This window comes from Staurois parvus, unplaced genomic scaffold, assembly GCF_062004578.1.
Source record: "Staurois parvus isolate SC_StPar_1 unplaced genomic scaffold, SC_StPar_1.0 ptg000985l, whole genome shotgun sequence".
NCBI classification, from domain to species: Eukaryota; Metazoa; Chordata; class Amphibia; order Anura; family Ranidae; genus Staurois; species Staurois parvus.
This window is the reverse complement of record NW_028318781.1, coordinates 1,410,321-1,425,441: the sequence shown is the minus strand read 5'-3', so window position 1 is coordinate 1,425,441 and position 15,121 is coordinate 1,410,321. Positions and strand designations below refer to the sequence as shown.

At 41.2% G+C, this 15,121-nt stretch overlaps 1 long non-coding RNA gene across 1 annotated transcript; it reads left to right on the top strand.

The window, feature by feature from the left end:
• Positions 1-652: 652 nt before the first annotated feature.
• Positions 653-14,824, top strand: LOC149441425 (uncharacterized). Its single transcript, XR_016307373.1, has 3 exons — positions 653-801; positions 10,194-10,311; positions 14,427-14,824. It is a non-coding gene; the product is annotated as an uncharacterized LOC149441425 (long non-coding RNA).
• Positions 14,825-15,121: the final 297 nt, after the last annotated feature.

The window sequence follows — 15,121 nt, the reverse complement described above, 5'->3', positions numbered from 1 at the left end:
AATTACACCACTGCATACACGTCAGACTGTGGTGCCTATTTTTTCTGCTTTTAGAACATCAACTTTAGAGTCAACATGTTTTCTTGCTACCTAATATATCTCACCAACTTTGTCATTGTAAGGAGATAATTAATGAGATAGCTCCTCCAGCTCAGACATACTTTGCCACCTCACTCCCAGTGACAATGTATAACAGCATTAACTCTTTGTTGGACCCCCTTAAATGCTGCACTAGCCCCTTTTCACCACCTGTCAAACACCTCAGAAAAGATATCTGAGTGTGGATTTCTTTTTAGAGGAACAGTAGTCCTAGCACTAGTGGTAGTCCTAGCACTAGTGTAAACAAGCCCTTATAGCATGTTATACAGCATGTTACACCTATATTTAGGGTGTAACATGTGGCCAAGCTGGCTCTCCCGCACCAAACCGACCTTCCTCCCCAGGGGTTCCTTGCTGTGCTAACACAGCCACATCATTCATTTACAAAGATCTGTGAAGGAATATTCAATGGAACACAAGTGTGGTGCTCATCGCACTCATAGTCAATTGACACATCTTCCAGCTCTCTAGCCTTAAGTTTCCACCTTGTGTAGCACCTACTACCGCATGAGCTTCTTGGTTTTATAGGTTCTCTGTTCTGTTCTAGGGTTTACAGAGAATGGCCTGAAAAAGAGAAAATATCCAGTGAGTTATGTGGAGGTAAATGCCTTGTTGATGTCAGAAGTCAGAGGAGAATGGGCAGACTGGTTCGTGATGACTGAAAGGCAACAGTAACTCAAAAAAACACTCGTTAGAACCAAGGTATGCAGAATACCATCTCTGAACACACAACACGTTGAACCGAGTCGTGATATGATGAGGGAGTGGATGAGCTGTTTAGTGGTTTCTGGAGTTAGCAACGTGCGGATTTTGGCGATGTTGCGGAGCTGGAGTCTGCACGAGTTTGTTAAAGATTGGACTTGGGGCTGGAAGGATAGGTTGGAGTCCAGAATGACACCAAGTACTCTGACCTGCGGGGCGGGTTTGATGGTAGCATTGTTTGATGTGATAGAGAAGTCAATGGGGGGTGGTGTCCGGGCTGGGGGGAAGACAAGAAACTCGGTTTTGGAGAGGTTCAGTTTAAGGAAGTGGAGCGACATCCAGTCTGATATGTCGCTCAGCAGGTGTGTGATTCGGGCGGAGACCGAGGGGGTGAGGTGGGGGGTTGAGAGATAGACACACAAATCTATCTCTCAACCAGCTCATCCACTCCCTCATCATATCACGACTCGACTACTGCAACTCCCTCCTCACTGGCCTGCCTCGCCGCTGGCTAACCCTGCTTCAGTCGATCCTGAATACGGCTGCCAGACTCATTCACCTTTCCAACCGCTCCGTCTCCGCCACCCCCCTCTGCCAATCCCTCCACTGGCTTTCGATTGCGCAACGGATCAAATTCAAAATCCTAACGCTGACGTACAAAGCTGTCCACCATACTGCCCCGAAATACATCACTTACCTAATATCCAAGTACCGCCCAGCACGCACACTCCGCTCCTCACAAGACCTCCTTCTCTCTAGTTCCCTGGTCTCCTCCTCCCATGCCTCCAGGACTTCTTCAGGGTGTCACCCATCCTCTGGAACTCCCTGCCCCAACCCATCAGATTATCACCTACTCTCCTCTCCTTTAGGCGCACCCTGAAAACCCATCTCTTCAGGGAAGCCTACCCCACCCCCTGCTAACTTGCCGACCTCCTCCACTCTTCCTACCACTCCATCCCCCACAGCTATCTCCTCCTGTGCCACCATCCCCTCCCTCCTAGATTGTAGGCTCGAAAGAGCAGGGCCCTCAATCCCCTCATGTTTTGCATTTTATTGGTATTGTTCTGTCACATGTTCTGTCCCCCTTTGTAATGTACAGCGCTGAGCAAACTATTGGCACTTTATAAATACTGTATAATAATAATAATAACCTTGAAGCAGATGGGCTACAGCAGCAGAAGACCACACCGAGTGCCACTCCTGTCAGCTAAGAACAGGAAATGGAGACTACAATTCGCACAGGCTTAACAAAATTGGACAATAGAAGATTAGAAAAATATTGCCTGGTCTGATGAGTCTCAATTTCCTTAGAGATGTTGTGCATGGAAATCCCAGTAGATCAGCAGTTTTTGAAATATTTACACCAGGCTGCCTGGCACCAAGAACCATGCCACATTCAAAGTCACTTCAATCCCCTTTCTTCCCCATTCTGGTGCTCAGTTTGAACTTCAGCAAGTCGTCTTCACCACATCTAGATGCCTAAACGCATTGAGTTTCTGCCATGTGATTAGCTGATTAGCAATTTGTGTTACCAAGCAATTGAACAGATGTACCTAATAAAGCAGCCGGTGAGTGTATAATTGCAAGGAATAAAATGAGAAAGCAATGCACAAGAATAGGTATTAGGTAGATAAGCCTGTGCAGCTGGGTGCTGCCGGCTGTGTGCAGCTCTCTCTTTTACTCCCCACCCCCCCACTGTGAGCAGTGACAAAGCCAGGACTCCAGAACTTCTGTGTGTTTTGCAGCAGTTGGCTTCCCTGCTGTGTGAGCAAAGGAGGCTTTGTGTGAAATTCCCTGCTCACTCTTGCCCCCACTGCCACCTGTCAGCAGAGGATCTCAGCTAATCAACAGCAAGAGGACTTGAATGCAGCAGCCTCCATAGATTCTGAAACATGTAGTGCTTAAAGGGGCACAGTGCAAATAGGTCTTTTCCCGATAAATTCTGGAGAGATCTGGGCAGGAGGAAGGCAAGCCATACAGACCTGCGACCTTTGTTGGGACTGGGGAGAAACCAGAGGCCATAGGAGTCTTTGCCAAGATGGGACCAAAAAATGTGGACCTGTTATCTTTGCTGAGCCTGTGCAGAGTTCAGGTACCCTTGCTATGTCCATAGGAGCCTGGGGACTGAGCCGCAGAGAAATTGTTTGGTTCTGAGCTGGCACCAGATTTGGAAGGACCCGTTGCCATGAGTGTCTACAGCAAGCGAGGACCCGAGCTTAAAGACTAAGCCTTGTGAAGACCTGTTCAGTAGGACTGAGTCCCGCATACCTAAGGACTGAAGACCACTGAATGATCTAGGCCGGATTCCTGTGTATCAGGAGTGGTGAGCTGAACCATCTCTACTTATCTTAACATTGACAGTTTGGTAGTCTATCAGCCATCCATTGCACAAAGGGAGAGCTACATGTGCACTACCTTGCAGAAGGGCCCCATTGACAGCCTTGTAATATTGACAATTAGGCACCAAGTACTTGTAGTCAGGAATATACAGTATAAACCCACCTGCTATTGGGACTGTATACATAGTGTGCACATGAGGACCTTTTTTTTTTTTTTGTCAGTTGATGCTGATTCTTTTAGCCCTGCTTACACCATTTACAATTTGGTTTAGCATTATTAATGTTTTGTTCATTGCCATCTTAGAAGTCAGTATTTACATTATCTAGTGTAACATATTTAAACCTGTTCAATCAACTGTATATTGATGCAGTTTGTTAATTTCTGAATTTAAATTCAGACAAAATTTTTGTTATTTGGAAATTCATTTGTACTGTATCTGAATTTCCAAATACAACAGTAATGAATTTCAGTGAATTAAAAAAAAAATTAAAGAAACAAAAGAAAATGTATGCGTTTAATGTGGGTGTTTGAAGTATCTGAATGAAACAAATGCTTTGAATTCATTGGAATCATTTGATTCCCCCCCAGAATCCATACCAGTTCTTTATCCGAGGCTCCCCCCCAAACATGTTCATGGGAGAAGGGCCTCTTCCCCACAACCCTGGGTGGTTGTTGTGGGGGTCTATGTGCAGGGGGCTTATCGGAATCTGGAAGCCTCCTTTAACAAGAGGGCCCCCAGATCCCACCCCCCGTGTGAATGAGTATGGGGTACATAGTACCTCCACTCATTCACCAAAAAAATGCGTCGCTGACCTGACACTGACAAAGGCTTTGTTTATTTACTGTCGGCACTGGGAACTGGAGCTGTCAGTTTGGGCGTGCCTAACGACATTAAATAAACAAAGGGGAAGGGTCACCTCCCCTTTGATTGACACTGGATTTACTTCAGAGTTCACTGTTTTTGTTTTTTTGGGATTTATTTTTTATAATGAAGTACTATGTACCCCATACTCATTCAAATTGGGGGGCAGGATATGCACCCCCCCGCCCACAGACCCCCACAATCACCGGCCAAGGTTGTGAGGAAGTAACTCTTGTCCCCATCAACATGGGGACAAGGTGCTTTGGGGTGAGCCTCCCTGTGCTGACGCACCTGATCATGTTGAGGGCATGTGGCCTGGTAGCGCTCGCTATCCCCCCCTCCTTTCCTGACCAGCCAGGCTGCATGCTGGGATAAGGGTCTGGTATGAATTGGGGGGGTACCCCACACTGTTTTTTTAAAAAAAAATTAATGCTGGCAATTGTTTTGTTTGCATTCCTACTAACAGCAGATAAGCCATGGTTGTTAAGGATGCAGTGGCTGGCTGGCCGCCCAGTCCTTAACAACCAGCTATTCTCCACAATGAATTTGGATGGATTCAATATTTTCCGTTCGAATACTTCGAATCCACTGGAAAAATGTTTAATCCGATCGAAAACGAATAAACAAAACTAAATAAAACTAATTTCATTACAAATGCAACCAAATAAAATTAGTAACTTGTCTACTAATGATACATGCAGAAGGATAAGCTCCCAGAAATACATTGCCATCTTCCTTAAGTACGATAAACCTGTCAGATATAGAAAATAGAGGTAAGTCCAGGAGATGTCATGCACCTAGTTGGACTTAATTCAGGTGGGACAGTGGGGTCCGAGCAGTCGTAGCAGAACAGAGAACCCCTCATATGCTAGCACTACATCCGTTTGAATGCAATACACTAACTGATATGAATACAAGACTATGGTATCGCAGTTAGTTTGGTTCACAGTGGCAAAAGGCTAAATCTTACTGGTATCAACAGTACTGGTAAAGGAGTAGCATAAACCATGAACTACTTGAATCATGAATCAGTGAACTACAATCAGTTGTATTAGAGTGCACTGTGTGTGTATGTGTATATATATATATATATATATATACACACACACACAGAGTGTATATATATATATATATATATATACTGTGTGTGTACAGTGGGGCAAAAAAGTATTTAGTCAGCCACCAATTGTGCAAGTTCTCCCACTTAAAAAGATGGGAGAGGCCTGTAATTGGCATCATAGGTAGACCTCAACTATGAGAGACAAAATGAGAAAAAAAAATCCAGACAATCACATTGGCTGATTTGGAAAGAATTTATTTGCAAATTATGGTGGAAGATAAGTATTTGGTCACCTACAAACAAGCAAGATTTCTGGCTCTTACAGACCTGTACCTTCTTCTTTAAGAGGCTCCTCTATCCTGCACTCATTACCTGTATCAATGGCACCTGTTTGAACTTATCAGTATAAAAGACACCTGTCCACAACCTCAAACAGTCACACTCCAAACTCCACTATGGTGAAGACCAAAGAAGGACACCAGAAACAAAATTGTAGACCTGCACCGGGCTGGGAAGACTGAATCTGCAATAGGCAAGCAGCTTGGTGTGAACAAATCAACTGTGGGAGCAATAATTAGAAAATGGAAGACATACAAGACCACTGATAATCTCCTTTGATCTGGGGCTCCACGCAAGTTCTCACCCCGTGGGGTCAAAATGATCACAAGAACGGTGACCAAAAATCCCAGGACCACACGGGGGGACCTAGTGAATGACCTGCAGAGAGCTGGGACCAACGTAACAAAGGCTACGCCGCCAGGGACTCAGATCCTGCAGTGCCAGACGTGTCCCCCTGCTTAAGCCAGTACAAGTCCGGGCCCGTCTGAAGTTTGCTAGAGAGCATTTGGATGATCCAGAAGAGGATTGGGAGAATGTCATATGGTCAGATGAAACCAAAATAGAACTGTTTGGTAGAAACACAACTCGTCGTGTTTGGAGGAGAGAGAATGCTGAGTTGCATCCAAAGAACACCATACCTACTGTGAAGCATGGGAGTGGCAACATCATGCTTTGGGGCTGTTTCTCTGCAAAGGGACCAGGACGACTGATCCATGTACAGGACAGAATGAATGGGGCCATGTATCGTGAGATTTTGAGTGCAAACCTCCTTCCATCAGCAAGGGCATTGAAGAGGAAACATGGTTGGGTCTTCCAATATGACAATGATCCCAAACATACTGCCGGGCAACGAAGGAGTGGCTTACTAAGAAGCATTTCAAGGTCCTGGAGTGGCCTAGCCAGTCTCCAGATCTCAACCCCATAGAAAACCTTTGGAGGGAGTTGAAAGTCTGTGTTGCCCAGCGACAGCCCCAAAACATTACTGCTCTAGAGGAGATCTGCATGGAGGAATGGACCAACATACCAGCAACAGTGTGTGCCAACCTTGTGAAGACTTACAGGAAACGTTTGACCTCTGTCATTGCCAACAAAGGATATATAACAAAGTATTGAGATGAACTTTTCATATTGACCAAATACTTATTTTCCACTATAATTTGCAAATAAATTCTTTCCAAATCAGCCAATGTGATTGTCTGGATTTTCTTTCTCATTTTGTCTCTCATAGTTGAGGTCTACCTATGATGCCAATTACAGGCCTCTCTCATCTTTTTAAGTGGGAGAACTTGCACAATTGGTGGCTGACTAAATACTTTTTTGCCCCGATATATATATATATATATATATATATAGGGCTGCTGCTTCCACTAGACTTCCACTAGACAAACTAGGACGCGCTGCCACTTAGAGGCACCTCGGTGCAGCACAGGCTGTTACTCTTCTTGTGTGGGATGCTGACACATCATGAATGATCCTCCAGCTGAGGGGAGGGGGGCAGAGGGGATGAAGAAAGAACAGAGGAAGATGCCTGGTGTCTGGGGTCAGTGTAGCAGCTGAGTGGCAGCTCCATCCAGTGTTCCTCTCAGACTCAGTCCCTTACTGTAAGGCGACTGGCAGCTGCTGATGACTGTGAAGTTCCAGCCCTTCTCTTCCCATTCTTCAGCGGAGGCAGAGCTTCACCTGTGGAGGAAGGTAATGTCTGACTCTGATGTCTTGTGTTTGTGTGAGTGTGACTCATCCGGCCATCCATCACATGTGCAATGTGTCAATGAGTGATAACATCATCAGGAAGTCAAAGCCTGTCAGTGTTCTATCACCTCCCATTGCCTGGGGAATTTGTGTATGTGTATATATAAATATATATTTTTTTCTAATATATACATTACATATGGGACGGTATAGCTAAAGATATATATATATATATATATATATATATATATATATATATATATAGAGCTCAGCATAAATGAGTACATCCCTTTTGAAAAGTGAGATTTTAGCGATTATCTCATTGAACACAAGAACAATTGTATAACTCATTACATGAAAGTTTTGAAGCCATCAGTTCCAAAAACATTTATCTTGGTCTCATCATTCCAGAGTACAGAGTCCCAGTAGTCTTCTTCTTTTTCAGCATGAGCCCTGGCAAATTCTAGGCGGGCTTTTTTGTGCATGGGCTTTAGGAGAGGCTTTTTTCGTGGCCGGCACCCATGCTTGCCATTCCTCTGCAGTGTACACCATATTGTGTCACAGGAAACAATCACCCCAGTTTCGCTTTCTACTTCTTTAGCTAACTACATTAAACTTGCATGGCGAATTTCTTCAACCCTTCTCATCGGAAAACTCTCCTGTCGAGCAGTTAACTTTTGTGGACAGCCTGGACATCTCTGTAAGATGGTTGCAGTTTCATCTTTGTTAAATTTTTGTATCACTTTTGCTACAGTATCTGACTGATAAGTAAATACTTTTTTTGTGTGTGCAAATTAACAAACATTGTTTGCAACCAATGGCCCACATTTGTGGGAGTATTTTGTAGTATAGTGTCCCATAGAAAAATAGAAAATGTTGATTCTGAAAGGAAAGTAGAGGTTTTCTGACAAATCTGTTGGGATGTACTGATTTATGATGAGCACTGTATATATTCTCCTGAGACTCGGTTGCCCTTATAAAGTAAGTGTCCAATATATGGCAACTGACTTGCTTCTTCTTTCAACTATCGATGGGGCCCAAACTGTACGTTGGTGCATGCTTGCAGTGAACTATGTTTAGGCTGATAGGAAAAACAGGGCAGTCTCCAGTTCTATCTATTCACTAACCATGAAGACACAAGCACATCATGATCCTTTTCCTGAATGCTTGGCAGTCTGATGTTCTTAGAAACCCAGTCCCAGTAACTCATGATCAAGGTGTCTAGGCTCAGCTCCTGCTCTCTGGCCCTCAGCCACTCTGCAGGAGGTAGGCACAGACACATGCAGGCAGCAGATCTGCATCTCTCCAGTCCTCAGCAGCAACATCTCTCAGTTTCTCAGTCCTCAGCTCTCTGGCCCTCAGGCTCTTTCCTGATGTAGGTAAACACAGCAACAGGTCTAGTCCCTCCGGTTCCTTGCATTGCACTGCCTAGACTTCCAGCTCACAGCCCAGGAAAACTCATCTACTGTTCTCCTCCTTCTGCTGGGGGGGAAAAGCCAGGTGAAGAACACACTACCCAGCACTCCTCTAACCGCCAACACAGGGGTGTGGGTTGGAGTGGTTGGAGGATCACACTCAATACAGACATGGAGCAGGAGGAAGAGTCTGCAGGAGCCTGTGCACCCACCATCCACAGTTTACAGTTGCAATGCTTTGCAAATGATAAATGGAAATTTTGTTTCTACAAATGTGGATGCAGTTATTATTTTTATGCAGTGGATGCAGTTATTATTTTTATGCAAAATGTGGACTTGGCCCTTAAAGGCCGAGAAGGGTTTGTGTGGGTATAGGAACATGCTTTACATTCAGCAGTAGCACACAGAACAGTAATATTAAGTGGACATTAAATGAGGGAGCTTATGCCTTCATTCCAGCAGAATAATGGCCAGTATTGGGGTGATGTTTGTGGTTACAGATGTATTTGGGGTGATGTCATCTATGTGCCTTTTCATGCTCTGTGCACTCTGGGACTCGGAACATCTGTATCCTGTTATTGAGAGGAAATCCACTGAGGAGATTACCTTTAAACTGCTCAGGTACAGGACAAAGAGTCATTCATTGTGGAACACAAGACCCATTGACAGGACATCAGTGTCCAGAGTGAATGGCAAGAGCTGCGTCTCCACCAGCTGATAAATGCCTTTGTGGCCACAGAGATTCTTGATTCTTGCCTGGGAATGTAAGAAAATGAGATCATCCAGAAACTAATGGGGAACAAAGACGTTGAGAGGAATATCTGTAAACCATTAGAGAATTATCTAATTATTTCACTCATTTTCACATTAAAGCCACAGTAGCTCTATTCTTCCTTTAAACGTGAACTGGAGTCTAATGGAAAAAAAGGATGTCATTTTAAAATGAGTGAAGCTATTAAAGAGCTCTGTTACCAACTTTAAAAAAAATTGCAGGTAAAAGGACCAGAAAATCAAGTATATTAAATGCTTACTTGCAGTGAATTTCCTTTCCATAAATGATTACAGTATGTAGCAGCTGGGGGAGGAGCAAAAAAGGAATGCTATAGATGTTCACTTGAATGACAGCTCTAGGTCTGCTGCTGTCATCACATACAACATGATTCAGCACAGGCACCATTCAGAGAACACTTTGCATTTCTGAATGAATGCAAAGCATTCTCTGAAATCAGAGAAGGTGGAGAGTCAGGGCAGTGACATCATGTTCTCCACCTCATCCAATCAAATGATACTTTGCATTCATTCAGGACATGCAAAGCATTCTCTGAATGGCACCCATGTTGAGAAGTTGACTTCCTATATTCAGAATACAGCAGGGCAGCCACTCAGAGACCCAGAAGAAAGTAGTGATCACTGGAGTAGCAGTATCTACTTCAATGATTTCCATCTTCCAGGGGTATTGACCAGGTATGATATATACATATGTCGGTCATACAAGCTGGTTCAAATCTGGCAGAGGTTCTATCCTTTTCCATCTCTATACTAAGCTAATACAAATCTGGCAGAGGTTCTGTCCACTTCCCTCTCTATACCAAGCTAGAAATATAAGGTTTTGGTGAATGTAAAAAAAAAAAGAAAACGTAGATGGAATGGGCAGTGAGAGTCACCTAACTTGCCATATTTTCCTCAGATTCCTCCTCCAGCAGCATCTCTTCATTTCTCTCGTCTGGTGTGACGGACCTCCTAGCACCCCACCTGGGTGCCTCTGTCAGGGAGCTGCTTCCTCACCGCTGGAACACAGGAACAAGGTATTATAGCTGAGCATTGCACCCAAGAACTAGACAACATTAGCTTAGATGAAAACAGGAACTTTTTGAAAATTCGAACAGAATTTACACCACACAAAATGGGATAAGAGCTTGATCATATTATCCTAAACAATGCAAACTTTAAACAGTAATATCATCAGTACATCTAATGAACAGCAGCTAACAGTAACTTAATTAAACGGTGAATTATTTAACAGTAAGCTAATCAACAGCCAGGCATCCAGCCAGCTTTTATTAGTCAGGGAGCTCGTCTCAGACAGTCCGGCAACCACATCCCTGGATACTCAAAGTACATTACACATGCTGTTTTTCAGGTGTTTGGCTTTCACTTGTGTAATCTGTCCGCTAGAACAGTCATCATAAGACAAAATTTGTACAATGTTCCAACAGTCTGAAAAAGTGGAATTAATGTCTCTTCACAGATTTCTTGAGGGAGATTGTTGATAAATATTTCTGTCCTGAGTGGAGCAGCTTCTTCCAAAAGGGAAGCTTTATTGTCTTTATTCAGAGAATTAATCCAAGACTCGCTCTCAGCATTCATCACGTTGTTGTCCATCAGAGAATGATCTGCTCTCTCCGTGGGATCAGAAGCTGAACTGAGCTCTTTTCCATGCTGTCACCTGACGAAGCAGACAAAATCCCCTGTCTCCTCCATGGGCCATTATCAATGGGTAGAAGGATATATACAGTCAGGTCCATAAATATTGGGACATCGACACAATTCTACTTCATCATCTAAATGGAGGCCTATGGGACTACTAATGCATAGAGAGCAGAGCAAAATATTGACCCAAAGGTTTGTGGATAAAGGATATAAGAGAGAAATTATATTAGAAGAAAGTAGGAGAATAGAAGTTATAGATAGATCTACACTATTAGAAAAGAAAATACAACAAAAAGCAGATGAACAAGACATATCGATAATATTACCTTATAATAAACAACACAAAGATATACAGAAAATTATATCTAAGCATTGGAACATACTGAAATTAGATAAGACCCTTAAATCTATTATTAAAGATAAACCTCGGTTTATTTATAAAAGGGCATCTAATGTTCGAGATCGAGTAGTTAAAAACGTATTAGAACCTCCCCGGAAATCTATTAGTACCTTGAGTTTTTTCAATGAGACAGGGTTCTATAGATGTGGTCGATGTTATAGCTGTAAAAGAACGCATGTGAATCCAAGATGTAGACAATCATTTATTAACCCCAAAAATGGGAAACAATATGAGATCAACCAATTTATTACATGTGATAGTAAGGGTGTAGTATACGCCCTGATATGTCCATGTAATTATTTATATATAGGACGCACAAAAAGATGTCTTAAAGAACGTGTGAAAGAACACATACACAATATTAGTATAGGCTACAAATATCATCATCTATCAGTACATTTTAAAATGTACCATAATCAAGACCCAGAGAAAGTAGAATTTTGGGGTATTACCAAACATAATCCACATTGGAGGGGAGATAACTTAGTGCGAGAAATTAGTAAAAAAGAGTCATTTTGGATTTATGAGTTGGGCAGTTTAGCACCAGGGGGGTTAAATAAGGAATTCGATTTATCATGCTTCATTAGTGATGTGTAGATTTTAGCATGATACATGAGTATTAATTATATATGGTTCCTTTTCCCCTACCTGGTTCAGTATGTGTACCTGTGTGATGAATATGGGGAAATATATCGGCCATACCTCTCACTTTGCCACACAGATACACATATATATGTCAGTAACACCTCATTATAGGTAACAATTGTGATAGAAGAGTATATAATTGTTGGTTTATGGTTAAAGGTATAACCTGTGCCCACCTACTCATGTGGGGAAGTAGAATAACATCTAGGTGGTAGTACTGTGTATTTTATATTTTTTATTTTTTATTTTTATTTTATTTTTTATTCATTTTTTATAATTTATTTATTTTTCACATTTTTTTATATATCCATATATATATATTTTACATTTTTTATAGTTTATAAGAATGGTAGATTGTAGTTATGCTGTATAGGAGACACACATTTTGAGTATTTGTATAAAATATTCTTCATATGACATTTTCTTATTTTATTTTTATTTCTTCTTTAATCTATATATATACAGTATTCTCTGTGTATATATTTTTATTGTTACATACATTTTACATTTAATAAATAGTGTTCACATGTATGGATGTGTGTGGTCATACACATACATCTATATGCATAATATAACATGCATTTTTTAGGTATTGGATTGTTATACTGATGCATACAAAAATGATTGGTTTGTATACCGCTAAACCGCAGAGTCATGTCACTATGTATCTCTCCGGGTAGACATAGCAGTAAGGAAATAAATGTAACAATTGGCAATAATATTACCGCTATGAAAGTGCCCCCAAAAACATGGCCGCTCCCGTTGGATAGACAACAAAATGGCGCGGCTGTGCTATTTAAGCCGGCAATGGAAGAGTGACTAACCTATCACAACCCCCTGATGAAGCCACGTGACCAGTGGCGTAACGCGTAGGGGTGGGGCTGCATGTCACTTGGAGAAAGCCGGATTGTTTGACAGACGGCGGGTGCATGACTCAACGGCTGGCGGATTACACGTGCTGCGCAATTTATCTAATACCTCATACTATATATGTGAGTGTACCTGTTGGAAGCAATAAAGCAGAAATCTTTTTATAAGGATAAAACACTATGTTTGGCAATTTGTCCCCACATATGGAGAAACGCATGGAGAGGAAAGCATAAGGGAATTTGAGTATCGGAAAGAGTGATCAATCCCATATGGGCTAATTAAGGATAACGGATATCCACATTTCACAATCTGTAAAGGAGGAATTCCATCTAAGCAGGTTCCATAGGAGGTGAACCACAAGTGTGTATAGCCTAATTGCAGGCTAATAAGGAGGTGAGCATACATCTTCACTAATTAAGGATTCAAAGAGAGTCACGAATTAGTCACCAAGTCAAGATTTAATCAAGCACAAAGTCACTGAATTTAAAGGACATTATTACCACAAATTAATTATTTATTTATTTACAGTATATATATATATATATATATATATATATTTCATTTTTAATTTTTTTATATATTTCACATTTTTTGATTACTCACCAATCATGATGTTATATTGATTTATATATATTTATTTTCAAGTACACATCATCATATCACGTATTTCTTTGGGGATATTATTTTCACATTTACATATTTTTTATATTAGTGGATAATATAAAAAAATTTTTTTGCATCACCATATATAATTTTATTTTCATATATTTTTGTATATCACTTGATTATATATATGTTTACCATGGGTAAATAGAAATATTAACACAATAGAGATTAATACCGGGAGCGCAACACATTATGAATTATTAACTTTATGGACACAGAGGTAGTTGTGTGTTGAGTGTTTGCGATCCTATTTACATTTGGGACAGTTTGTGTCCATTTTTTGGTGATCTTGGGAGGTTGTTATTGGGTGGATATAATTTGGCTCGCAAGGCATACAAATATCTGTTAATCAACAACAAACTTCATTCAGAAAACAGCAGACACTGGAAGTACGCAGTTAATGGTACCCTTACTTACCGGGCACAGTCTTCAGAGAGCTGTATCTGAGAAAGAACAGAACAAAGATCATTGTACTTAATGCATTAATACCTCCCATAGTCCTTTCTAAGGAACATTTCTGGAGGTTTTCTTTAAAGTGGTTGTAAACCCCTGAAATAAAAAATGAACAAAGCACAACCTACTAAAGTATGTACTGTATATATATATATATATATATATATATATATATATATATATGTGTGTGTGTGTGTGTGTGTGTGTGTTTTTTCTACATGTAAATCAATAACACGGTTGCTTTAAATATAAACAATGAATGCTTTTACCTTTTCCTTGAAAACATGACAAAAACCGTATGAACCTCATAAGCAGTTTAGTATCTGACAGTTTTGCTGGGTACATCTCCTCTGCTACACCATGCTAATTGACATAGCAGGTTATGCAGAAGAAGAGCAAAGAATGTAATTTTAAACCTTAACTGATTTTCAGTGACTTTCCTGTGTTCTTTCGCAGATGTATCTCCAGAAGACAACAGAAGACAGATAGATCGAGCCTATAGAAGACATAGGTAATCGTGAAACATGACCAGCAGGTGGCAGTAAAGAGGGCATGTCCCTTTAAATGTCTGAATACTTTCATAAAGTCCTTATCCACTACACAAACATAATAAATGATAATAATATACCGGTATGTTAAAATATATAACTATTAACATTACAATATTATTGTGTTTTTCAATATTTTTGCATATATAACAACGTTTAGAGGAGTGGCACCAGGAGAGGGTAAAGACTCTATTTTCGTCTTCTTTTGTTATTATACAGGCTGTATATAGTGTCAACAGCTTGCATAGACAGTACAGTTACAATACAAGGAGCAGTTGTGTACATAGCACATCTGACACCCAAGGTCATTTTTTAATCCCCCCCCCCCCCCAAATACACACACACACACAACTGAACAGATTTTGCCATAGCAAATTGTGGGTGTGGTCAAATTGTTTTAAAAGTGAGAGGGTGTAAAGGGGCATAGTCAAATAACACAAATAACACCTAAGCCTACTACCCCCATGCTCAGCACTCATATACCATTTGCCCACAAAATATGTTTTAACCAGTTGCCCGTTGCCCTATAGCAGAAATACTACAAGGCAGCAGGGCTTCTCAAACTTACGTATATATACCTGATTTGCGTTTCCAGGTAGGGGG